The 12,421-nt window shown below is 39.3% G+C and overlaps 1 protein-coding gene across 2 annotated transcripts in view; it reads left to right on the forward strand.

The window, feature by feature from the left end:
• Positions 1-3,369: 3,369 nt before the first annotated feature.
• Positions 3,370-12,421, forward strand: part of prlra (prolactin receptor a) — a 39,589-nt gene continuing 30,537 nt past the window's right edge. Inside the window, exon 1 of one of the 2 annotated variants that reach the window (XM_029125314.2) lies at positions 3,370-3,646. The gene's annotated coding sequence lies outside the window, so the exon portion shown is untranslated. The remainder of the gene's footprint in view (positions 3,647-12,421) is intronic. The other variant, XM_010866571.3, reaches the window with a different exon arrangement.

A 12,421-nucleotide genomic window follows, 5' to 3' on the forward strand; every position in this document is an offset into this window, starting at 1 on the left:
TAGAACTTTGGATTTTAGAAATTGCCATCACACACCTTAGGTTTTGTTCCTGGTGTGTGGGGGGGGGGGGCATTTTTTTAAATATTCAATGCTGTGCACCAACAAACGTGGGCAAGTTTTCTGGTATTTTGAGCAGTTGTTGTTCTGGATTTGGTACAATCAATGTTGAACACTGTACTGCCTCTCTATCTCATTACTTTAAAATGTATTAAAAAGTGGAAAACTATAATGTAATATGAGTGTTACGCAGGCTATTGTGGATACACTGAATGTATAAGCTGTTAAACTGTTGTGAGCTTTAAGGCCAAATGTTGAATGTCTGCTGAAAGTTGCAAGTAGAAAAACAGGAAATCTTATTTAGGCGGTTGCTAGGAAGAGGAAGTAGATTTAGCTTGTGTGTCTCAGACACACAGGGAACCGGACACAGATTGACAAAACACACACATACTGAGGAACTTCAAGCTGAAGACATAAAGCCCAAATATCAATCAATCAATCAAATTTATTTATAAAGCCCTTTTTACAACAGCAGTTGTCACAAAGTGCTTTACAGAGACACCCGGCCTTAAACCCCAAGGAGCAAACAACAGTAGTGTTGAATTTCAGTGGCTAGGAAAAACTCCCTAAGGTCGAATTTTAGGAAGAAACCTAGAGAGGACCCAGGCTCAGAGGGGTGACCAGTCCTCTTCTGGCTGTGCCGGGTGAGATATTAAGAGTCCAATTGGAATAATAAATTAATTTCTCTGGGCTAAATCCAGAGTCTATTTGATTTTAGACTAGGTCAGAAGTATGACCAGGTGGACAAGGACAGGGACAGCAACAGGCCCCCCAAACCAGGTAATCCGCAGGTGTGGACCAGGACCTCATCTCCTTCTAAAATGTAAAACTGGAGGAAACTGAGAAAAGTTAGAAGTACATTCCTCATATCCCCCAGCACAATAATATAGCAGCGTAACACCTTGGAACTGAGACGGGGGGGTCCGGTGACACTGTGGCCCTACCCGGGGGAGGCCCCGGACAGGGCCCAACAGGCAGGAAATCAATCCAACCACATTGCCAGGCATCAACCAAAGGGACACCCACCAACCGCAACCCCCCTGAATGAGGGCCGAGTATTGCTAGCGGTGTACAGCCCAATTGCACAAGTGCGTAACAGAGAGTCAACAACAAGCCAGTGACTCTTCCCCCGAAAGGCATTGGAGGGAGGGCATCCCAGTGGCGACGAGAGCCCTCCTGGCAAGACAGCAAGGGTGGACACTTGTGCTGCATGTACACATATAAGGTATAGAACATAAATTGGACCAATGGCACACTGCTTGGCTAATTTTAATTTTTAGGCGTGTTTGAAGTATAAATAATGCTGTTATGACTGTTCATGTCAGACATTGTGCGGCGACACTTTGTCTCCAAAAGCTTTTGTAATAAACGGAATATGCGATACGGTAATTGACCTGACTCCTGGTGTTTTATTCTCCTTTCCAATAAACCAACTCGGGGAAGTGTTAGACTTCAACACTATCTTCCTGTGGATTGTGATAGTTTTAACATCAACACGTCATTTTGCGCATATTTTGTGAAAAGGGGCCGATATGTGAGTGCTAATCAATCAACCGTCACTAACGTTCATCTATCATAGCTAAATTACTTGGAAAGCTAATTTACCACACATTCACCCAGCGACCATCAATGGTGCTCATGTGCGTATTCAACTAACTTAAATGTCTTACACAAAAGATTTTGTTAGATTTGTCAAAATGCCCACGTGAAGTCTGAGTAAAGTGTCAGTAATTTATGTTGCGCTTCATGTGTAGTTTATGCAGACAGTAGTCATTTTCATTGATTGCATATTCCTATAGTGCTGTATAGTTGTATTTGCTAACTCTGATAAATAGCGTTATTAGTGTTTGTTTGATTAAAGTGAAAGCAGTTTTATTAGTCAACTTTAATTCACAGTGAGTGTCCAGTTTTTTGGGCAGCCTCAGAAAAGAAAACTAAGCTGAGAGCAGTGAGAATATCAGTACCAGTCAGATAATAGAAGTATACAGTAGAACAAGAGGTGAGTAAAAATGTATTGATATAATAATCATTGCCATTCAGATCAGAAATGGTTAGTAATCATTCCTGAACATCATGACAAGAAACACAACTTTACTGTTATTATTTATTTCATGTTTTCATGTTCAAGAATAAGAGGGGAGAGAGAGAGCATGAGGATGCCAACAGGGTAGGGAGAGTAGGTGACTTGGAGGTGAGTGAGGAAAGGAGCAAATATTGATGACCAATCTGATATCGCCATGTTGCTGTTGTTCCAATCATACTTAATGTTGGCACACTTGAGGTTAGGCTTAGGCACAGGTACCACTGAAGTTAGATTTAGTCTCTGAGGTTAGGGTTAGGTCAAAAGGTGGGGAGCAGGGGAATATTCTGTCTTTGGACTGGGTTAACCAACTAACTACAGGTCAGTTGCAATGATGGTCCAACATTAATTATTATGTAGGAACAACACCAACACTGTGTGAATATTGATGGTTAAGAGTCTTATATATATTTAACATACATAACATTTCTGAATGTTTTACTTGGGTGGACCCCCAGACCCTTGGCTGATTTGGTCCCCCTCCAATATTGACTCCATGGCTATGACCTTTCATGAAAAAAGCATCATGGTAAATAAAATTAGTAACCAAATACATATATAAGTTGCATTTTCGTAATGAAGCAGATTTTTTTTCCCCTTCCATTTCTTTTTTAACTCTTCGGACCTGTGAGGTTAAATTACATATAAGTCTTTATGGTAGTTCCATAAAACAATTTGATTTAGTAGTTCTCCAGAAATGTGTAATGTGCTAAACTGCAGTAAAATGGACAGCTCTTGCCCACGTGAAACACTGCCACACATGGAAGAATCCCGATATCTGAGACTGGCAAGTACTGTTTAACCCTGGGCTTTGAAATTGAGTGTTGTTCCTAATGTAGGACAATTAGCAAATGCAGCATATTTTGGTCTTTTGTTATTGCATGGTAATATGATGAAACGGATTTTGTCAACAATGAAATGTAGATTAATCCTGCGAAGATACAGCAAAAACATTGAGCCTAGACTAGCTTCGATTAGTAGCCTAGCCTAGTGTTGGCTGTAACAAGCCATGACACAATATAACCAGATCTTTCACACACTTTCTTTGGGAAGCTATGTTCTCGAAGGAGTGGCAATGTTGCATCATACACATTACAAACACAGATAAACTGGGTAGTTGAAACGATTAAATAATAAACACCTGTCAATTATGTGTTAATAGGCCTTTAAATGTTCAGAATCAAAATGCATGGAAGAGGATTATTCCCGTGCTGGGCGGAGTGTCTACGGCGTGTGGGAGGGAACGATGTCAACACCGATGCAAGTCAATCCCTCCCTCCTCTTTCTCCTCAGGACTGGTTAAACAGGAGATGCTGAAAGCTCCTTAGTGTCGAGTTCATTTTAGATTTCCGTGGCTGTGTCTCAGCTCTGTGTTGTCGACAATTATCCCATTACACAACAACCCATATCTACGAACTTTCCGTTGACGCGCGGTCTCATGGGAGTTAAGTTCCTCTGGACTGCTGAAATAATTAAAGGAATTGACGGAACTCGCCGGATGCGATTGAGGTGAGTGCATTATAAGATCATATGTAACCTGCTAATTCACAATTTAAGTTTATAGCTGGCCAGGGCGGTTTTGGCCGTTTGTTCTCGTAATAGATGTCTAACTTTTAGACATTTAAGAAATGGTTAACACTTAAAAAAGTTATTGAGCAGCATAAAATATAATGGTGATTAAAATTAATTGCTAAGTATTGTATATTGCTAACTTTTTAGATTGCATATTTCATTGCTGTGCTTTACCCCTGACGTTTCATAATACGTTATTTGAAACCTGAAACACTGTCACTCTCTATACCGCACTCTGACAATGTCAGCAGACGCTGTCAGAGAGGTGACAAAGATATGCTTCATTGTGCTTTTTTCTAAAGGTCCAAATAAAATATTATTGTCGAAGTCTACAAACCCCTTGCACATTTCACATTGTTCTGCCTTAACATGTAACCGTAATTACAGCTGTAAATCATTTTCAATAAGTCGATCAACCTTTCACAACTTGTAGGGTAACATCAACCTGGTCTCAGGGGACTACGCAGACTATTTTAAATACATATTTGACAGACAAATTCGTAAGGTACATTTCGTTAGGTAAAGTAACTTTAGAGTAAAAAAAAAAAAAGTAAGCTGTGTTTCAAAGCAGGGACCTTCCACTCCGCAGATGGGTACACTACCCACTGCTCCAAACAGGAACTTTCTGTTAGAGGAGGTGAGTAGTGCTGTCACAAGATCAATATATTATAAGTGATTTTCTTTGTAACCCAAACCTAAACCTTAACCCCAGTGCTGTGATACCTAACCTTAACCCAAATCCTAACCTGAACCCTAGTGCTGTGATAACTAACCTAACATTTTTCGTTTTCTAACCTTACCCCAAACCTGAACCCTAACCTTAACCCCAGTGCTGTGATACCTAACATTAATCTAACTATAACGTTAAAATGCATTTATTACATATTTGAAACACTCTGATCGAAACACAGCTCATTCATATTGTGCAAATTCGTAATGAATGATACATTTTCGTACTGTGGGTAAAATGTGATACGTTTGTCTGGCGTTCGTATCATATTATACATTTCAATAACGTTTGTAACATATTATACGTTGTAATAACTATTGTAAGATATTTGAAGTTGTAGCCAATTAGTAATTATTATAAGTTTTGGTGGCGGATTGTAATGTAACCTAACATAACCTAACATATCATATGAAATCTGGTGCCATGGATTTACGTAAAATAGTCTACGTAGTCCCCTGAGACCACTTTGCGTAAAATATATAAAAAAATGTTTGACCATATCATGAAGATCACTTTGAGTATTTGAAGTATTTTGAAATCCGGCATCTGACCATTTAGGGTTAAGGACCTGTGTTGCTCATTTGGTAAGAGCATGGTGCTTGTAATGCCAGGTTCATGAGATTAATTCCCACAGAGAATGAACATGTATACTCTCAATACTGTCAATTGTTTTGGATGATGAAGTTGGCCTGGGTAGAAAGTTTTTGGTTGATGTTTAAACATTTTCAATCAGAATTTTCGAAAATCTGAGAAAACATTGGTTAACATGGTTTCAAAATGGTAATTGCTTCCAGCACCAAGTATTGACTTGATAGTGTTAATACATACACAATCAAAACATCATAATCAAATGTTATTTGGAGTGCTGTGAAATTAGATTTTCTTGGACTGTGGTGAGGGATTAGTCTGCTCACTAATTACTCCTTTAGAACTAAGAGGGTCATGCATGTACTGGATTATGTGCAATTAGTTCAGTAGGTGTCAACTTCCATTTTTAGTTCTGCCGCAATTATCCATTGTCTTAAAACAATATACAATTTCTATATTTTTCATAAATATAAACATGTTTTTTAATAGATTACATGGTTGTTAAAAATGTGCAAGTTTTGAATTTAATGAAGTACAAAATGTTATAGCCCAACTCCAACCTAATTTGTATTTTAAATAGGTGCTGGATGTGCCCATGTGCTTTTAATAGTCATCCTATAAGCTTACTGCAAGTGAGTACATTTCTAGAAAAAAGGGTATTTGTCCAATCCAGGATTATTTCTTATGTAATGGTCTGAATATGGTTATCTGCATGGATATAGAGAAGGGTGTTCTATGAGTAAGGCCTTAGCACAAATGACAGATGTATGAATGCCAGAAAGTTATGGGTTCTGTTTTGTTAGACTTTACTGCTGTTTTTTGTGTTATTGATTGTGAATTGTTGTTAGGTAAACTTAAATCCTATGTGGAGAATGCAGTCTGGGAGAAGGCAAAACACTTTCTGTAGATGGAAACTACAAGGTGCAATGTAGGTCAGTTCGTAGAATATAGCCCCAAAAATTCCAGGTTTGATATGGAATTTAAAATGCTGCATCATTATTTAATGGCCTGCAGATCTTACCATCGAACTAAGAACAGTATTTGAAGGTGGGGGTGAAGTGGCTGAAGATTAATTGATTACTGTTAAATATTTCTACATCTAAATGTATTGTATGTGGTGCGAGATATAGGCTTGCTGGTGGACCCTAATTAAATATGTGGATGAATGGATAGAACAAGTTAAAGACAAACAATCAATTTGGACTCCATCATGTTCTAAACATATAAAGTGCCCAAGAGAAGTCTTACTTTTTTGATTCAATTGATTTACTTTCCTACTACTGAGTGCAATCTACACATTATTTTAAAAACAAAATTCTGCAATTATTTTTGTAAGCTGTATTATGTCTAGCTGACTAGCTGTATTATATCAATTTTTAGGAACACTGATTGGCAAGCCCTTACGGTGAAATTCAAATGTAAGTTACATTTCAGATTGAACTAACCAGTCCTGGAAATGAAATTGATGCATTGATCAGAGGCCTATAATCAAATCACTAATTTAGGAAAAGCTTTACTAAATTATAACTCAGCAAATGTTTTCAATGCTGAAGGGATTTGGATGGAAAGTTTATCACCCCAATGCTTTTCTAAACCCGAGGACAAACTAAAGGACATAAGAGAAATTCATTTTTAAAGTTTTACATTCAATATCCTACTGGCCTGCTGCAGGAACTAAACCAATAAAGCTGGCACTACAAGTGTCAAACTCTTACTAAGTGAGCTACAGGGAACCTTTAGTCTCCATGGCCAATGGAAATATCCATGCCTCATTAACCTAATTTAAATTGTGCTGCTTGGTAACACGGGCAGGCCAGGTGTTACTCTGGCTACCAGGTTACCTTTACTGTAGGCTAATTGCTAGCTAGCTAGGCTACTAGGTTACTCAGAAGTGGAGGGTGTGGCAGTTGTTGGTGAATTCTTTTTTCCTCCATTAAAACACTTAGGGTTAGACTCAGTCACGTACAGGGAAGTATATTTGACATGACAAGGGGTAATGAGTGAAAAGTTTTGTAAGGTAGACAATAAACAGTCACAAAATGTCAAAAACCTTTGTGTGTGTGTGTGTGTGTGTGTGTGTGTGTGTGTCGTGTACAATGTGATGACCAAAATCGTAAAACAGGAAAAATTCTACCTTCTGGGGAATTTGGTGTCCACATTTCATGGTGTCCACATTTTAATGTACAGCTTAGCTTTTCTGTGAAAGTTACAACAGCTGTTATAGTTTTTGGTTAGGTAGGTAAGGTTAGTGTTAAGAGTTAGGGTCATTATGATTTTGAATGATTTATTTTTTTCCTTAAATGTGTTAGTGGGCATATTGTACATATTGTAAAATAGACAATAGAGTTTCTGCTAAAAGAGCAGTGGGCTGGGTTGCATGATTTATCTGTTGACGTATTAACTTGCAGAGACATGCTGATTCCTATTATCCGGTTTTTACACTTTGTACATATCTTTTGCATCCCAAATGGCAATCTATAAATTACACTACTTTTTACCAGGGTGCTTAAGGCTCTGCTCAAAACAGATGAACCATGTAGGCCAGGGAAAAGGGTGCCATTTTGATCAAGAGATGTCTTGTTCAAGAGATGTCATTCATCCATCACCAGATACGTTTTGTAGACTCCTAGGAACCTACTGTGCTGTTAATGGAGCAATTTCAGTTCATTGCCTTGCTCAAGGACAGAACAACACATTGTGGAACAATCGTTTGGTTTCTGGTCAGATGACTTAACCCCATGTTAAATAACTGTACACAAATGAGTGCAGACAATTTTTGACCCCCACCTCAGAGCCCGGGAAAACGTACCATGAAATCCCATATGACGGCGGGCTTGGTTGCAGTAAACTGTAATGTGATATGTGTTCTGTAGAAAAATATCCATTGCTTGCAGGGCCTTGTTTTTATTGGTTTCAACCTTTCCTGTGCAACCTTTCCTGTGCCTTGTTTTTATTGGTTTCAACCTTTCCTGTGTACCTGTAGATGGATCACCTTGTGGTATATTACCTCCCTGGAGGCAAATATAAAAACAACTCATAATAACTGAAATGGCAGCAAGTTGGAAAAACAGTAACCAGTTCAACCACAAACCTGGATGTTTATTAACCAAAATATATATTTAAATGTCAGTTATGTTTTGAAGTTCTAGCCTTCGGTGATGAGTTCTGGGAATTGGGTGCACTAGGATATCCCAGAATACAGCTTAGCACAAAACAGACCAGATCACATCCTGTATCAACAGAATCGTGAAGCTAGTCAAGCCGGTTCTACTTTTACTAAGTAGGTTACATGTAGTTCAAGGTTCTGCTGAAAAAGCAGGAAATGTTTCAAGGTTAGTGTAAACAACAATACACTGTTTATTTGTCTGTGTGTATTTGTCTTTGTCTCTGTGTGGGTGTGTGTTTTGAAGGTGCAGGTAACTGTCTAAAGACATGCTATGCCTCAGTCATCTCTCAGCACCTGCCTGAGCTATTCAGTTCCCTCCTAAACTAGATGAGTCACACCTCAGCCTCTTAATAATTGAATATCCCTAATTGTTATTCAACCAAGGAGCATCAGGAGAGATTAGAAGAAGCCATAGGATCTCCTCAGTGTGTCAACTCTGGTTGCATGGTGATATGTCACACCTTCTGAAGTTTCAGTCTGTAACCTTTCGGTTCTGTGAACAAGCATCAGGAAGACAGTACACTTTAAAAGAATAGGTTGATGTATGCTTTAGGGAACTGCTGTAGTCTCTGGACCTGAATAAGACCAGATAGTCTCAGTTGCATCCTAATATTTAGCATAAAAAATTGAAACAAAAATATTTTTTAGACAGAACATTTTGCAGTTAGGCAATGGATCAACATTCCCATGTTTTTTTCTTTGTCATTAATTATGTATTGCTTGTGTACTTGTATAGTGTTCATGTTTAAGTTCAAAAGGTTTATTTGTAATTTGCAATAACAAGTTACGGCAATGATATGCTTGGTTTTCCTACTCCGACAATGCAGTTAGAAGGTAAAAAGTAACAGTAATTATCATTTTATAAAAAATTAAATAACACAATCAATCAGTAATAAAACTATACAAAAACACACATCAATAATAATAATTATACAAATATACAACTGTAGTGCAATGTAAAAATGGCAGGTGTGCATGATAATAAATGACAAGTGTGCGTGGACTACAGATGGAAGGGAAGATGGGTTCCCAAGTTGAGTTGCCTTACAGCCTGTGGAAAGAAACTGTCCCGTAGCCTGTTTGTTTTGGACTGAATACTCCTGTACTTATTGCCTGACGTCAGCTTGGTAAACAGTCTGTGGCATGGGTGTCTGGGATCTGTAATGATCTGTTTGCTCCTCCTCCTACACCTCTCTGTGTAGAGATCCTGCAGGGATGACAGGTCAGACCTTGTGATGCTCTCTGCTGTTTTTATCACCCTCTGAAGTGCTTTACGGTCGAGGGTGGTCCAGCTGCCATACAAGGCGGTGACACAACCGGTCAGGATACTCTCGATAGTGCATCTGTAGAAGTTGGTGAGTATCCTGGCTTCCACGCCCAATCTCCTTAATCGGCGTAGGAAGAAGAGCCGTTTCCTGGCCTCCTTCACCACGATGTTAGAGTGATGAGACCAGGTCAAGTCATCGCTGATGTTGACCCAGAGGAACCTGATGTTGTGAACTCTCTCTACTGCAGACCCATTGATGTGTATGGGGGTGTGGTCTCCCTGCCGCTGCTTCCTGTGATCCACAATCATCTCCTTCTTTTTGCTGATATTGAGCTGGAGGTTGTTATCCTGACAACACAAAGTCAGTGACCTTACTTCGTCTCTATAGGCTGACTCGTCGTTGTCTGAGATCAGGCCTATGATGGTGTTGTCATCTGCAAACTTAACAATGGTGTTGGAGACGTGATTTGCCAGGCAGTCGTGGGTGAAGAGAGAGTACAGGAGCGGGCTCAGCACACAGCCCTGGGGGGGAGCCAGTACTGAGAGTCAGTGAGTAGGAGGTGGTGTTGCCCATCCGCACCACCTGGGGTCTGCCCGTCAGGAAGTTCAGGATCCATCTGCACATAGTGGGGTCGAGACCCAGATCCCTGAGCTTAACCGCCAGCTTGTGGGGCACAATGGTGTTGAAGGCTGAGCCATAGTCAATGAACAGCATTCTGACATAGGTGTTCCTTTTGTCCAGATGAGAGAGTGCAGAGTGGAGGGTCAGAGCGATTGCATCCTCTGTGGATCTGTTTTGTCCGTAGGCAAACTGTAGTGGGTCAAGTGTTGCAAGCATTGAGTCTTGTTGTCAAGGTTGTTTGTGTGCAAAATATGCAATATTGTTAATATTAATACATACCCTGATACTCTAAAATTGAAGACAATGTATATTGTGTAAAACTGTATGTTCAATATCATTAGGAGACGTTTACGTTTTTTTAATTATCTGACTTAATGGTGAATCCCAATGTTGTGCTGTCAAATTCACGAACTTCATTGCAGGCTTGGAGGTCTGCTATGCTGGGAAAGTGAACAAACATAGACATTGTCCATTATAGTAAAAGAGAAAAAGATCATTCGTAGTCATTTTGCCTATGTTGCTGGTCGCTCAACCAGGAGATATATAATGGGTCATTATACACTGTAGGAGAGCACTTTCCCCAACCATTACAATTGAATTTGCAGGACCCTGACCTACTACAAAGACTACAACTCGACGATACAAGGCTACCAAACAACCAGTAGAAGTGTGGTGTATTCAGACTGCTGCTGTAATGTGACCACCACACCAATTTGGGATGCCCATTACAATACCAGATGCTAGTTATTCTTGAGTTGACTTGAACACAGCTCTCTGACTTCTGACTGCTTGTGGATTCCAATTAGCCTTCACACCTCAATCTTTCACCACCATATTTAATCCTACCCAAACTTACCTAACTTGAGCTTATTTTTGCCCTGCATGAGCTTTGTCATGGCATTCCACGACATTTCATTATTGGAGTGGTCAGACAAACTGCAGCCCAAGGATACTTCTAAGAGACTCCAAGCCTTGTGGATCTTTCTAGATCCTTTATCTGCATCATTCATCTCCAATTATTCATTTTCAGACAATAATCAGCCATTACACTATTAAGCAGTGGTACATCTTTTAATTGTAATAAACCTCTCTCTCATTCCGGACGAATACGAGTAAAATGCTGCGGAGGATGTAAAACTTAGCAAAGGATACCTCATTGAAAGCGCTCTGGAGTCTCAACTGGTTGGCTGAGAGTATTCACGTACAGTAAATAGGTTTCCATGGCCACAATACCATGCCCTCTTTAACAGTTCTCATATCCCCTTTGTACCTAAGGGAGGGTTTTTCTAAAGTTATTAATCAGGTTTAAGCCTATCTGATAGGAGTGAATTTGTAGATATGGAATGCATTGGAGTCCTCATTCAATGATTTGTCCTATTTCTTCTGTAAATAACTTTTGAAAAGCTGCCCCCATCCCACTCATATTTGTACAGTATGGTTAGTCAGATTGTACAAATATTAATTAGTTCTTCCCAATGTAGTACAGTTTTTTTGTGAACTAGTTACTAATGACAGAAATAATATTCCTTTTCTCTTTATAGATATGGACTTTTCTTTGGCCCATTTTTCAGACGTGATTATTTTCATTATTGACCAGGAAGCAGATTTAGGGATAGGAAAAAGGGAACATAAGCTTGCCAGAGATGAGAACCGTGAGAACGTTGACTTTTATGGGTCATTTTACAGACATTGGATCAATTGGCCTATAATGGACGTTGTCTCTGTTTGTCCGCTCACTTCCCCAGATTAGCGGCTGGGGCAGCTCAGCTTATTGAAGCAGTTATGTAACAGAGGGCTATATGCAGCAGGAGGTCAATCCTCCGCTTTATCTGCCAATTATTATATCAGGGTGACGTTGATGAAACCAAGTTGCAAATGCAAAGATACTACCTTTAGTCTGAAAGACAGGGTCCATGGAATAAGCTAGAAGCATCAAAGCAGATATGCAGTCAAACCAGTGTTTCTTCATCAATATAGCTAGCACAACCAGTTGAACGAGTAGCCCAGTGCTAATGGTTGTGTAAATTAAACACCTGAATATAACTTTGTGTATCTGACTGCATTGTCTCAAGCTTTGGCTTGCCGCTTTGTGATCTTTTTTTCCCTACTCATCATTATAGTTTTAAAGAATGTATTGGCTCTTGTTGACATACTGATTGATATGTATTTGTTGTCATTTGGAATGTTATAGAGCCAATAGTCAGGAATGTGTAGAAACTATCTCAGGGCAAAGTCAAATTAAAATGTTTCTGGTTGTATACAGGCAAATGTAGAACATATGGGACGTGCATCGAAATACTTGTATTCTTTAGATAAATATTAATAGATAATAGTGAAGG

Source organism: Esox lucius, chromosome 14 (genome assembly GCF_011004845.1).
Source record: "Esox lucius isolate fEsoLuc1 chromosome 14, fEsoLuc1.pri, whole genome shotgun sequence".
NCBI lineage: Eukaryota > Metazoa > Chordata > Actinopteri > Esociformes > Esocidae > Esox > Esox lucius.